Source organism: Mustela lutreola, chromosome 1, assembly GCF_030435805.1.
Source record: "Mustela lutreola isolate mMusLut2 chromosome 1, mMusLut2.pri, whole genome shotgun sequence".
Taxonomy (NCBI): Eukaryota; Metazoa; Chordata; class Mammalia; order Carnivora; family Mustelidae; genus Mustela; species Mustela lutreola.
Genome location: NC_081290.1, coordinates 246,819,411 through 246,834,132, shown reverse-complemented (window position 1 = coordinate 246,834,132; position 14,722 = coordinate 246,819,411). Strand labels below are relative to the sequence as shown.

The window sequence follows — 14,722 nt, the reverse complement described above, 5'->3', positions numbered from 1 at the left end:
GGGACAGTCACTCCAGCCTCCGCTAGCAAGCGGTAGTTCAGAAAAAGCCCGCGAGCATTGCGCCACCAGCCAGGTTACCCAAGACCTGGGTCTGTAGGGGTGAAATCGTGCGGCAGTACGCGAGGGCGCCGCGCAACCCCTAACACTAGTACGACGGTTCCTTCTCGCTCCAGGGCTTTACCTGTGTTGCTGCATTTCTCTGCAAAGCTCTGCGTGGTTGCCAATCAGCTCCCTGCGGTCAGAAGCTGCTTTGGGTCCTTTGCCCGGTGCCTGGCACAGAGAAGGCACTGGGTAAATCTTTGTTTACGGAATGAATGGACTAGCCAAGGTCTGGACGGTGGTCTGACAAATAATGTTACTTCTGGGGGGCCGTGAGTCAGAATTCCTTTTTCACTAACCGAAAACACTGCTAGGCAGTAGTGGAGCAGCCTAGTCGGAGCTCGGTGGTCTCAGAAAATCCTGGATCCTCCCTCCCTAGTTTGGGCTCTTGCAGGATGTTCGAAATTCTGCTGGATGAGCTTTATGCAGGTGGACACTAGGGCCGTGGCTGGGGTCCTGCCTCACATCTGTGTTTGAGAGAGAAGTTGGGGAGCTGGCTAAGACCTCAGAACTTCTCAGTCCGTGGACCTGGCTGCTCATAACTGCATTCATTGATGTTTATTAGATTTCTCCTTGTGTGCCGCACATCGTTGTAGTCATTGGAACCACAGACCTGAGTGAGGCAGACAACATCTGGATGGTCATGGAGCTTGCAGTCTGGTGGGGAGAGGGAGCAGAAAATAAACTAAAAAACCAAGAATAGTGTCAGCGGTATCTACTGTGCAGAAAATTAAGATAAGGTAATGGAATATCAAGCGGTGGTGTTGGATGGAGAGGTCTGTCGTGGTGTTTCTGAATAGGTGACATTTAAGGTAAAATCTGAATGTTAGGAGAGAGCCATCCTCGTGTTGATGAGATGGCAAAGCATATCCCCAAGAGACCAGCCAGTGCAAGGGCTTGAAGGCAGGAAGAGCTTCAAGTCCCGAGTGGAGAGGCTGGAATGTGGTGAGCAAGGGAGGAAGTTGCAAGGGAAGAGGTTACAGGTAGGAGAGAGCAAGTGGTGTAGGACTTTATGAGCCAGGGTAAAGGGTTTTTAAACTTTATCGTAAGCCTAGGGAGAAATCACTGGAGGGTTGGAAGTGGGAGAGCAGTGATTTGGTGTGCATTTTTAGGAAGATCATTCTCCCTGCTGTAGAGTGGGCTGTATGGAGGTGGGCAGGTATAGTGGGCAGGATAGTAGTAGCAGTCTCTTGCTGATGACTTGGCTGAGGGTGTAGCACTGGACATGTTTTCATCTGAAGTGGTCAGATTCAGGTTGATGATCTGGATGCAATCTGTGAGAGAAAGAAAAGAGTCAGAGATGACTCCGAGAGGCTTGAGCACCTGAGTGGATGGTACTTATATCTTCAGATGGGAGGGCGGGGAGGAGCAGGTTTGCGGTGGGGGAAGGCATGAGATCTGAGAGGTTTGAGATATGAGTATGTCCACTAGGCAGATGGATGGATCCTGAAGCTCAGAAAAGAGAGAGAGAGAGAGAACTGCAAAGGTGTATTTGGGTATGGTAGATGGTGTTCAGGCCATAGGATTAGTTGAACTCACCTTGGAAGTGCGTGTAGACGGAAGAATGACCTAAGCCTTGAGACACAGCATTTAGAGGTTAGGAAAAGAGATGGATCCAGCAAAGGAGAACTGAGAAGGTAGGAGGAACCCCAGTAGAATGAGAGGTTCACAGAAGCTTCAAGGACAGAACCTGATTAGAGTAGGTGGAGGGGGAAAATATGGAGTGCAGAATTGGGGTCAGTAAGCGTAGGTGAATCTTTCAGACAGTTTTGTTAGGGAGCAGGTTGGAAACATTAGCTGGGAATTGGGGAGGTTTTGGGTTTGATGTGGCAGCGTGGAGTCTTTTTTTAGTGGGAGAGAGTAGAGCATGTTCTCTTCTGCTGGGAATGAAATAGATGATGCAGGAAAGAGATGGGACAGTTCCTGGAGCAGTGTTTCTGACAAGGTGAGAGGGTGGGGACCCTGGGATCCTGGGCTTAGGTGTCAGGAGTCCCAGCTGGGAACAGGGTCTTTCATCCATTTCATGGTATGGAGGGCTGCCCATGTCAGAGCTCATGCTAGGAAGCTGATAGGTTTAGTGAGGGGAGACATGGGTATTCCTGTCTGATAGTACCTGTCTCTACCGTGAAGTACTAGACTAAGTCTTGAGTTGGGGGACTTCAGGGCTGGGTAGGAGGACTCTGTCAGCCATTGCCACAGCCTCCCGCATAGCCTCCTGCCCTTCTCTCTTTTGCTGACTCTTCTGTGGTGACTCTGAAGTTCCTAGTGATTATCTTTTTTTTTTTAAAAATTTTATTTTATCTATTTATTTGTCAGAGAGAGAGAGAGGAGAGTACAAGCAGGGGGAGCATCAGGCAGAGGGAGAAGCAGGCTCCCTGCTGAGCAAGGAGCCGATGGCTGGACTTGATCCCAGGACCCTGGGATCATGACCTGAGCCTAAGGCAGACCCTTAACCAACTGAGCCACCCAGGCATTCCCCTAGTGATTATCCTATAGCAAGCTCTGGTTCCCCACCCCCAGGGTCCTCCCAGGCCTAGGGGAAAGCAGTCTGTGACTGATCCCCCACTTTCAAAGGCCAGCCATATGGGGAGGCTGGACACTGTGGCAGCCAGTTATGTTTCCTGTCTCCTGAGACAGCTTCTTGAGAGACTGAACAGTTTGGACAGTTTTCTCACATAAAAAATGCTTTGCTTTCGTCAGTCAACTTCCTTATATTTGCTCTGATCATTTCTGAATGTTCTATTTTTTTTTTTTTTTTCCGGATCCTCCTCTAACATGCCTCAGTTAGAGGGACAGACATTCGGCATAGCTGGTTTTATTTTCCCCAGTGGATCCTTGGTCTGGAAGTTTGTGTGAGGTTTTCAAGGTGCATCAGTTTCTCCTGATATTTAGCAGATGTTTTGATACTTTCCAGAGTATATTTCTTCTCTCCTCTCCTCCCCTTCCTTTCCTCTTCCTTCCGCCCTTCCTCCCTCCCTCTTCTCTCTCTCTCTCTTCTCCCTCCATCTTCCCTTCCCCCCTCTTCCTTCCTTCCTTTTCTCTTTCTCTCTCTTAGTTTAGTACAGGGTTCTTTAACCCTGCTGTACGTAAGGAAACCCAAAGTGTGTGTGTGTGTGTTTTTCCTAAAGTAATCTCTACACCCAACCCATGGGGCTTGAACTCATGACCCTGAGATCAGGAGCCTTATGCTCTGAGGCAGCCAGGCACCTCCAGAAGTACATTTTTTAAAGCAGAAAAACTTGAGCTAAGACTGGTGCATTTTGTTTTTGATTTCTGCACTTGGGTTCAATTTTGGATTAGGGAAAAATATAAAAGAAATCTACTGCTGGTTCCCCTAATTCTAGACTTGGTGATGCTGATATCCTCTTCTAGAAGACTTATACTCTAGGGGTGCCTGGATAGCACAGTTGGTTAGGCAGCTGCCTTTTGCTCAGGTCATGATCCCAGAGTCCTGGGATTGAGCCTCAGGTTGAGCTCTCTGCTCATCAGGGAGCCTGCTTCTCCCTCTGCCTGCCGTGCCCACTGTTTGTGCTTTCTCTCTCTGTCAAATAAATAAATAAATAAAATCTTAAAAAAAAAAAATCCTTAAAGTGGGGTGCCTGGGTGGTGCAGTCGGTTGAGTGTCCAACTCTTGGTTTCAGCTCAGGTCATGATCCTAGGGTTGTGAGACTGAGCCCCATGTCAGCCTCTGCACTCAGTGTGGTGTGCTTGGGGTTCTCTCCATCTCCTGGTCCGCCCCCTCCCCCACCACTCAGCTGGGAGTCGCCGTCTTCCTCTGCCCCTCCCCCTGCTCATGCTTTTTCTCTTTTGCTTTCTATTTCTCTCAAATAAATAAATAAAATCTTTAAAAAAAGAAGACTTATGCTTTAAAACTTTTCTACTTTCCCATGAGTCTTTTAGTCAAGTAGCAAGATAGAATACTAATGGAGATAATAGTGTCATTAACAGCAGCAGCAATAAGAGTAGTAGTAGCAATTATGTAATAGCCTCATCTTTTCCAGTCTTTGAAAAATGCCAGGAACTGTTTTATAACTATTATGTGATTTAATTCTTACAACAATTTGATGAGGTAGGAACTGTTATTAGTTCCATTTTACTGATGTGGAAACTCATAGTAATCCTGGGCATTCCAACAGCAAAGGGCAGTTGGCTTATTTCTGGTATCTTTTCTTACTTGGTTTTTGTAACAGCAGAAGAGCAGAGATAATTGTATTCTGGTCCATGAAGGTTCAGTGATTTGTCTGGAGTGCTTAGAGCTGGACTAGAAAGTTAGTCTTCAGGCTCTAAAATGGTACCCATGGTCGTGGGGCGGCTTCTACCCCAGGTCACAGGTGTGAGGCAGCATTGATACTTGAAGGAGCCTTGTGCCAGGTGCCATTACTCTGAGTCAGGCTGCCCAAGGCTTACGGGGCAGAGGCCTTCTTTGCTTTTGCTGGGGATTGAGGCATCTGAGAAAGGCAGCAGCCCTTGGTCTTCTGAGCTGATTGGTGGTGGTGCAAGTCTCTGATTAGTAAGGAATGGAAGAAATGGAAGACATTAATTATTAATTAGTAAAAGCAGTTTGGTAGATACAGCCTTTTCACATGTGAGACCCATAAGGGTGAACTTCTAGAACAGGCCTTAGGAGCAAGGGTGTTACCCTGGGCTGGTTTTCGGGGGTTTTGTGGCACCCTGTGGTTGCCCTGTGGTAGGCTTCTTCCTACAATAGGCTTTGAGTAGATCCTGAGTCAATAAAGAGGACAAATGGAGTGAGGAGGGTCTTGGCCATCCTGCCTGTGCCAAGGTGGTTCCTCGAAGGCTGGTACTCTGTTCTGCTTTTCTGAGGCATTGGTACCCAGCCCAGCTCTGGGCTGTGAGTAGGTTCTTGGTATTTATTAAAGCAGGAGTGTCTTAAGGGACTCAATGAGTTTAGTAGATATTCCAAGTTTTGGAAAACCTGTTGGGGAGGAGATCAGGGCCTAGGGGATCCTGGGTAAGGTGAAAGAAGCAAAGTAGCCAGGAGTTAAGCCTGTTGAGGCTAGTGCTTGGATCTGAGCCTTCCTGGCAGTTGTTGCTTGCTGTCCAGAATAGCACCTGAAGTAGGAACGCGGCCTCCTGTGGCTGCTTCACCTCATAACCGCATGCTCTGCATCTGGGGAATGGGACATCTGTTGGGATCCCCTCCCTGGTTCTTTCCCTCTCTGGTTGCCTCATGTCCTCTGTGACTTGCCTCGTGTCCTCTGTGACTTGGCTCCAGAGTCCTGGTGGGAAGCAGCTGATTGCACAAGGTCTCTTCTAGCTTTCTGTTCTTAGGTTTAGCTTTGGAGATTTGCAGGGCCATCCTGTGTAGGTGCTATTCTCCTTGTGGGTGTCCAGCCCCAAGTGAGGCCAGTGAGGCTCTTGGGAAAGACATTTCTGAGTAAGACTTAGAGTAAGTCTTAGAGTAAGACCAACTTTCCCCACCTTAGCCCTGCAGACTGCAGCAGGTCCTGCCTGGCTACATAATTTGCAGGACTCAGTGCAAAATCAGAAAGTTCAGGGGCACTCGTTCACAAAGCTGGAAAAAGATGTCACTCGAGGTATTAAAGCACTAAACTTTTTCCTTTTTCCTGTGGTTTTCTCTCAACTTGTCATGGCGTTTTTTATTTGCTATTATTTGCTGTTCAAAGTCATTCCAAGTTAAAAAAAAATCAATATTTTAGCATGACTCTTGGGTTCATGTCTGTATTGTGGAATATTTCGAATGCAAACATCAGGGTGATGACCTTGTGTGCTGACCCACCACCACCATACCCACTCCCAAGACACCACAAGGCAAGGGTGCTGGTGCTCACACTCTCCTGGACAGGAATGAGGAGGAGGGAGGCTGGGTAGAGCTTGGGGCTCTAGGTAGTTGGGAATAGGCAGTTAAGAACATGTCCCATGGGGGCACCTGGGTGGCTCAGTGGGTTAAGCCTCTGCCTTCAGCTCAGGTCATGATCTCAGGGTCCTGGGATTGAACCCCACATTGGGCTCTCTGCTCAGTGGGGAACCTGGTTGCCCCCCCACCCCACCTGCATCTCTGCCTACTTGTAATCTCTCTTTCTCTCTCTGTTAAATAAATAAATAAGATCTTAAAAAAAAATAAAAAGAAAACCACAAACAACAACAACAACAACAACAAACATGTCCCATGCAGGCAGGGAGTGGAGACCGGGCAGGAGACCAGGTTTTAAGATTCCTTCAGAGGGCGCCTGGGTGGCTCAGTGGGTTGGGCCGCTGCCTTCGGCTCAGGTCATGATCTCAGGGTCCTGGGATCGAGTCCCGCATCGGGCTCTCTGCTCCGCAGGGAGCCTGCTTCCCTCTCTCTCTCTCTGCCTGCCTCTCCATCTACTTGTGATTTCTCTCTGTCAAATACATAAATAAAATCTTTAAAAAAAAAAAAAAAAGATTCCTTCAGAAGGGTTACTTTTCTAGAGATAACACTAAATATCTGGAGTGTGTTTTTGTATTCAGCAAACCCATTTTCTCTGAAATTAAAGGGAAAGAGGAATTGGGGAATGAAGGCGGAACCAGGGATGACTGAATGTCCAGGCGGGTACCCCAGTGGGCTGTAGGCGCCAAGTATAGAAGGCCCTTTGGAAAAGTCTGTGAATACTGGAAGGCCCAGGAAGGTGCCCTCATAAGATTTAATTATGCTATCACTGAAGGAGTCTTCCAGCAACCCCCCCTACATTTCCTGTCTGCCACTTTTTCTCCCCAGACAAATGCTGAACTTCATGTTAGTGAAATTTGTCTTGTAGAGTGCCAAACTATTGGTTCACTTATTTGCCCTCTTTCTCATTTGTCATCTTTCTCATTGCTGGGAACAGCGTTTCAAACCAGAAAGCAACAGTTTTGCAAAGAATTTCTGGGAAACCGCAGCTCACATCTATTTAAAATGGAAATTCTGAAACCTCTTGTTGAAGGTTAAGAAAAGCTTCTCCCAGCTTGGCCAGTTTTGGCATAATCCCACACTTTACGTTTCATTTCCTGGTTGTTTTATCAAGAGTGAAAACTGGCTCAGGGATTGAAGCGTTAGGTCCTTTACAAAAGGAACAACAGTGGTGTTGTGCAGAAAGCAGAAGGAAGGATTAGCAGCCCCGATTTGCTCCACGCTCTCAAAAAGTTCTGGGAAAACCTCTGTAAGAAAGACGGTTACAGGGTGCCTGGGTGGCTCAGTTGGTTAAGCGACTGCCTTCGACTCAGGTCAAGATCCTGGAGTCCCGGGATCGAGTCCCGCATCGGGCTCCCGCTGCTTCTCTCTCTGACCCTCCCCTTCTTGTGCTCTCTTTCTCATTCTCTCTCTCAAATAAATGAATAAAATCTTAAAGAAAGGAAGAAAGATGGTTGCAAGTAGCTCCTAAGGCTCTTTACCCCTGTGAGGGGTGTGCTTCAGAGAAAGGACGGGGGGTTGGGGGGAGGAGCGGGACTATCCCTGATTTTCAGGGCTGTGTGTGTGAAGAGGGTGGTTGGAGGTTTCATGTGCATTGACAGAGCTCTGTCCCTTCTCTCAATATTTACGGGAGTAAACCTTGTGCTTGATATTTATGGGAGTAAACCTTATGCTTCTTAAATTAGGGCTTCGATAGGAGTCTCTTTGGGAAAGCACATCAGAATGTGGACTGTTTGGGGATTTAATGAGGTGCTTGCTCCAGTCTTCCCATCTTCAGAAGAGAGCATGGGTTTGAATCTCTGCTCAGGGAACTGGCATGGTGGCTTACGTCAGTACTGACAGAGGGAGAAACACGGAGGAATATGGTTTCATTTGCCTGGTGCCTTTATATGGCTGTCAAAACACTTGTTTCTGATTTTCTGAAATGACAAAGTGTTTTGGGTTAGTATTTTATTATTCACAGAGTACTTCATGAGCATTATCTGATTGGAAGCTTACAGTTACTGGGTTTTTCAGTGCAGAAAAGTGAGCTCAGAGGAATAAAGGGACTTCCTAAAGCCTCCTGCTGTGTTGGTTCAGCCTTTTTGAGTTCAGAGAAGACATGGACATGTTATTGTCTCAGACAAGGGCTTCTTAGACTTTTTCGACCACAGCTGAATGACTGAAGATGATGAAGGCAAACTCTCCTGGAGATTGGATGGCAGGAAATGTCATCAAAATGTGGGTACTATCCAAAAATTCATGTAGACTTGACCCTCAATTTAACTTATTATAAAATCCCTTCCCGTATCTTCACTTAAGATTAGTGCTTTGGCAGGATGTATCATGTTCATTGTATGGTTTGGTGTTTTCCCAAACAGAAATGTGTGCTCCCAGGACACTAATTCCCTTGTTCAGTCTTAAGGGACCAGGGGAGTGGGGAGATGGCTCATTGGCTTCTAGCCTCTCTGGGCCATGCATCTCCAAAGGGGGATGTACAGGCTTGGAGGGAGACACAAGCAGCTGTTGAGACCTTGGGCAATCTTTTTTTTTTTTTTTTTCTTTTAAAAATTAACATATAGTATATTATTTGCCCCAGGGGTACAGGTCTGTGAATCATCAGGCTTACACATTTCGCAGCACTTACCATAGCACATATCCTCCCCAATGTCTATCACCCAGCCACCCTATCCTTACCCCCCCATCCCCCAGCAACCTTCAGTTTGTTTTGTGAGATTAAGAGTCTCTTATGGTTTGTCTCCCTCCTGATCCCATCTTGTTTCATTTTTTCCTTCCCTACATCCCGTGACCACCAGCCCTGCCTCTCAAATTCCTCATATCAGAGAGATCATATGATAATTGTCTTCTCTGATTGACTTATTTTGCTTAGCATAATACCCTCTAGTTCCATCCATGTTGTTGCAAATGGGAAGATTTTGTTTCTTTTGATGGCTGCATAATATTCCATTGTATTTATATACAACATCTTCTTTATCCATTCATCTGTTGATGGACATCTAGGTTCTTTCCATAGTTTGGCTATTGTGGACATTGCTGCTACAAACATTTGGGTACACATGCCCTTCCGGATCACTACATTTGTATCTTTGGGGTAAATACCCAGGAATGCAATTGCTGTGTCATAGGGTAGCTCTATTTTCAACTTTTTGAGGAACCTCCATACTGTTTTCCAGAGTGGCTGCACCAGCTTGCATTCCCACCAACAGTGTAGGAGGGTTCCCCTTCCTCCGCATCCTCGCCAACATCTGTCGTTTCCTGGTTTATTAATTTTAGCCATTCTGATGGTGTGAGGTGGTATCTCACTGTGGTTTTGATTTTTATTTCCCTGATGCCGAGTGATGCTGAGCACTTTTTTTCATGTGTCTTTTGGCCATTTGGATGTCTTCTTTGCTGAAATATCTGTTCACGTCTTCTGCTTGGGCTGTCTTTTGAGTTGTGCCAGACTACCCCACTGTCTCCTGTCTAACCTATTCTGGGTCACCTGGATGCTGGCTGGATTTTTTGGAAGCCAAAGGACAGCCAGGCAACTTCATCATGCAGAAAAATGTATAGGTGTTGTGTATGTGGTGGTAGTGTGTGTAAGGAGGTGGTGGGTAGGTGCATTGGCTCTGGATTCCCAGATTGTGATTCCAGTTCCACCAGTTACAGTTCCCTGTCCTTGATCGGTTACCTTCTTCCTTTAAGCCTCATGTCCTCACCAAAGAAATGGGGATAAGTAAGGGGATTACATGAATTAATTGATGGAAAGGATGCCTAGCAGGTGCCTGACACCTAGTACACACCCAATAAATGTGAGCTCCTCACTGTACATCCACATAGCTATGAGATGGGGTGGAAATGTGAATTCCGAGTTCTTATTACATTCAGCTGTTGGTGCAGAAATCTGGTGCCCTTGAACTGGGGTTGCCTGGGTCAGGGGCATGCAAACTATAGGACTCAACTCAGAATTTGGACCAATAAAAACTGCATAACCATTTTGGTTATTAAAAGGATGTCCTCATTCTTGGGAAATACTGACGTATTTGCTCTCAAACAGTTGAGAAAAAACTGCGTGTGTATGTGTGTGTGCGCATGCACGTGTGTAGGGGAGCAGATGATCTAGCATTTGGAGAAATGCTAACAGTGGGTGAGGCTGGGTGAGGGGTGTTATTCTTGTATCTCTCTCTAAGTTTAAAATGATTTCCAAATTAAAAGTTAGCTAAAGAAACAACACTAGGGGAACCTGGGTGGCTCAGTAGGTTAAGGCTCTGCCTTCAGCTCAGGTCATGATCTCAGGGTTTTGGGATTGAGCCCCACATCAGGCTTTTTGCTCAGCAGGGAGTCTGCTTCCCCCTCTCTCCCTCTGCCTGCCTCTCTGCCTACTTGTGATCCCTCTCTCACTGTCAAATTAATAAATAAAATCCTAAAAAAAAAAAACCCAAAACCAAAACAACACTAACCTCAACCATCAGGGTTGTGCTGTCCCTAGGCCACAGGTACCTTGTCCAGGCTGCAGGGACCTGGGGACCAAGAGCCCAGGGTAATGAGGTGTAAAAACACTCCCGGGCTCGCTGTTTCCCAGGCATTTAGAAGGCTGCACAGATGTCCTCTCCTTAATCTGGGTGGCCACCTGGTTATCGGCTCTGACTGCTGAAGGACAGACTTATTGTCTGGTGCTGCCTGGGCCCCAGATGTCAACAGTAATAATCTTCATGGTACTCTATAGTTGAGAAACACATGCATTCCTTTTAAAGGCAGGGATTTTTATTAGCCTCATTTTACAGATCAAGCAGTGGAGGCTGGGGGAGGGACAGGGTTAAAAGATCTTCCTGATGCCAGAGCAACAGTAGGGGAGCTGGCACTTAGAACCTGAGTCGTCTTGGCTCCAAATTTGTGCACTGTTTCTACCATGGTGTCTTCTGACTCACATAGCCACTCCCTCTGTATTGAATCCTCCTGTAGCGTTATCTCCCCAAATTGGTCCTCAGTACCTTCCCTGATGACCCTTTGGGCCTCCTTCAGAAAGTCCCCTGCAGGGTGGATGAGCAAGGGGTGGGTTGAATGGTCCCTAGGCAGGGCAGTGGGCAGGTCCCTGGTGCTCTGGGAGAGTGGACTGCCACCCCCCTCCCCCCCGCCCTGGCCCCACCACCTGCCCATGTCAGCTGACCACAGCTTAGGGGCTGATGAGCCTCTTAAGCCTGCTTACAGCCAGGCTGTCTCTTTCAGGTTCTGCCAGAAGAGTGTTTCCAGCGTCCTAGTCAGTGTTCTCAGGGTTTCTCAGGGGCTTTTTCTGCCAAGGCAGAGCACTCACCCTTTCGAGGTCTGACAGCTTGGCATTAGCGTGCAGTCTCTCCCAGGGACTGCGGGCTACCTCTTGTGCTTCCCTGGGACAGTCTGTCATGGCAAGCAGGGTGCAGTGTGCTTGGGGGTGGATGGGGCAGAGGGTCCATTCAAGCTCTCTTCCCAGGCCCCTGGCTGCACCACCTCCAGTGTTCTCTCCCCCTAGGTGAAGTGGGAGGGGAAACAGTCTCCTTCCCGAGAGGAGTGGAGCCAGAGCAACTTTGTAGCTTAGTGCAGTCACCTTTGCAATAATCATCCTCTCTGCTTGCAAACTGAGTTGTCTGTGCAGGTCCGCAGATAGAACCAGTGGGCCACCTTGAAGAGTGGTGAGCACCTTATTGGAGGGGCAGTTTAATGAGAGGCTGGATGGCTTTTGGTCCAGGATTCACCTGTTGAGTCACCAGACTCTGGTAAACCATGTGCTATATGCCAGTCTCTGTATTGGGTGTCATGGAGAGAAATAGACATCATCATCATCATGCCATGGAGAGAAATAGACATCATCATCCCTGCCCTCCAGCAGGGCCCAGTCCAGGGAGGGAGAGGGACACTGGACAATTTCAGTATAGGTAATAGGGGTTGGTGACCCTGAGGACGGAGCCCTAAGGAGCTTCAGAGGGTGAGTGCAAGGAAGGGGAGGCATCTGTGGAGCAGAGCAATGGGCAGCCTGAGGCAAGAGAGGCCAGGGGATGAAACTGGCAGGAGCTAGGGGGTGTGAAGTATGTGTGTGCTTGTCTGCACCTTGAAGAGGCTGGTGCTGAGTTGAGGTATAGGCACTGGTCCTGGATAACACCCTTCACTAAATAGTAGCTGGCTTCAGGAGAGTAATGTAATTGGGGATATTGCCCTAAGGGTTCCCCGACTTCCTGCATCTGAGGGGTGGTGCTGGGTGGTGGGGGTTATAAAGCATGAAGTCTGGAGTCTGAGTCCCAGGGTTGAAATCTTGTCTTTGCTGCCAGGTTGGACAGGCCACTTAAAAATCTCTGTGTCTTCAGATGTTTCTTCATCTGTAGAATGGGGACAACAACTGTACTGTACACTTAGAATAGTACCTGGCAAATCTCACATGCTATGTAAGAATTAACCATTGTCATCACTCCTCCTAGAAGTAGAGCCCCTGCCTGTGTGGCACAGTCTGCAGAAAGTGATGGTTCGTTCACTTTGGGGAAATCTCCTAAGATCAGGCTAGCAGGAGGAAGTGTGTTTTCTTGTTGGGACTTTTCCTTAAAAGGAAGCTGGGCACGACGTCGTTGGTGCCTAAATACCAGGGAAAGGATTCTTCATCTTTGAAGCCCTGTGTGGCTGCGTCCAACCAGAGAGAAAATAGATGGGTTTCTCGTACCTACGATCAACACATTTTCCAAACGGGCAGTTATGATATACTCCCCTTTCATCCTTCACCCTCATCCCCGGTGAGAGGGCTCCCTGGTGCTAGCAGTAGTGTTTGCATTGCCTGGCAGGGCCTCTAGCTTTCTTTTTGGAGGTAGTGACCCTGATATCCATGCCAGAGCACTTGATGAAGGAGTCGTAAGGGTGGACATGAAGTACAAACTGTTCTAGAATGCTGAGTCCAAACTTCAAGGGGGTGGGACTGGGCATCAGCATTATCCCGAGTTCCACGAGGGATTCTCTGGATGCTGGAAGGGAAGATGTCTCAGAGCTTCAGCCTCCCCACGATAATGATATTGTACAGTAATGATAATGCTACTCTCCTTCCTGGTGATATTGAGCATTTATTGAGAATCTAACATGATGGCCTGTCTGCAGCTCCTTTAAACGCGTGGTAGATGCTCAAGTATTGCATGCCTTTGCATTTTCAGGAGGCCCTCTGCTGGAACTGTTTGGATGAAGCTGTGGGAAGGGCCCCGAGAAAGTGTCAGTAGGCACGGCTGTCTGTCAGTGGCCACCCTGTTACCCAGAGTTGATCTCTGGCCCCTGGTGGGTCTCTGGTTTCCCCCTTGGGGATTGAGAATGTACTGCTATTCCCTGTGCCCCGATGATGCTGGCGGTCCTGGAGGTGGGCAGTAGGGCTGGTCAGGTGGATGAACACTGAGTGGGGACTACATCTGCCTGGGAGGGGGGTAGATTGGCACATCCACATCTCAGAACCCCAGGACCACTTAGAGATCCTTCTGAGAGCAGAGGAAGGCCTGGAGTAATGGGTGTGTTATTCTGAGTGATTGACGTTGAAAGCCAGAGGCAGCAAGCAGGCTGCAATTAAGTTGAGAAATGGAAAAGCTACTCTGTGTGGGAGAATAGATATGTCCCAGCAGACAGTGGTGATGTTGGGGAGGTCGTCGAGGTGTCTGGTGTTGTAGTCTTCCCTGAGCTGGTCCTGGGGGAGATGGAGCAGGGGCAGGATTGTGACTCAGTGTCACAAATAGCTCGCCAGCTCCTTGGGAACAGTGTCAGGCACAGAGCCAGTCCTCAACCAAATTGGTGTGGGTGGGTTGATCTGACATTTGGCATGACCTTCTTGACCTTGGCAGACATATGAGGAGAGAGAGTTGATTGAAATTGGGAGTAAATTGGGGTTGTAAGCTAACCACAGAATCCATGGTCAGGATCCCGGGGAGGGGAAAAGGTTTCCTTCCTTGCCTCGGAAATTGTTGGGAGAGATTTTTTTTTTTTTTTTTTTCCTCAACACATTCTGACCTGGGGATTTAAAGAAATGGATGAATGCTGTGAGGCTAAATATCTGTAATCATTGTACCCATTAATGCATTTCTAGATGGAATTGGTGGTACCTGAAATTACACCCATTTGCTAAGGCTTTGAATAATGACATTTTTTGAGCCCTGGTGTGTGGGCGGGCGCGGAGAGCACTCAGTCGGCTTCTCTCAGCCTTCCTCACCTGAAAATGCGTAGATGTGTTTGTGTGTTTGGCACCAGATGGTTTATAAAACTCAGTGGGGATATGAATTCTTTGGGGGAAAGGAGAGTAATTGGCTTCCTATTCTGTGAACAGATAGATATTTAAATTAGACTCCAAAGCACACTCCTTTTGCCTCAAGAGCTCCGTTTGTCTGAGGGGCCCAGTGATTGAAGATGCAGCAACTGTGCTGAGTAATGATCTCGCTGGGCCTTTTGAGGCTGCTCCTTGGGTCCGGCAGGACTGGATGGTGCTGATTGTCTTCTGGGGTCCTTGGACAGGTCTGAGAATTTGTTTTTTTCTTTACGGTCTCTGTTGGATTTGGCTTGGTTTTGGGGTTCAGTAACCTAAGAGCTAGGGCAGAGGGACTGTCACACCAAGAAGCCAGTTGCTTTTGTTCAGTCCTTATTTGCTTGTTTGACAAATGTTTATCCAGTGCTCATCACAGGCATTGTTTTAAGGGCTTCATAGATGGGGACTCATTTAGTCCCACTACCAACGCTGTGAGGTAGATACTTATCCTCATGAGGAATATGAGG

General features: G+C 47.7%; 1 protein-coding gene across 14 annotated transcripts in view; it reads left to right on the top strand.

Moving 5' to 3' along the window:
* Positions 1–14,722, top strand: part of PLEKHA7 (pleckstrin homology domain containing A7) — a 213,554-nt gene that overhangs the window by 1,113 nt on the left and 197,719 nt on the right. The window lies entirely within an intron of this gene.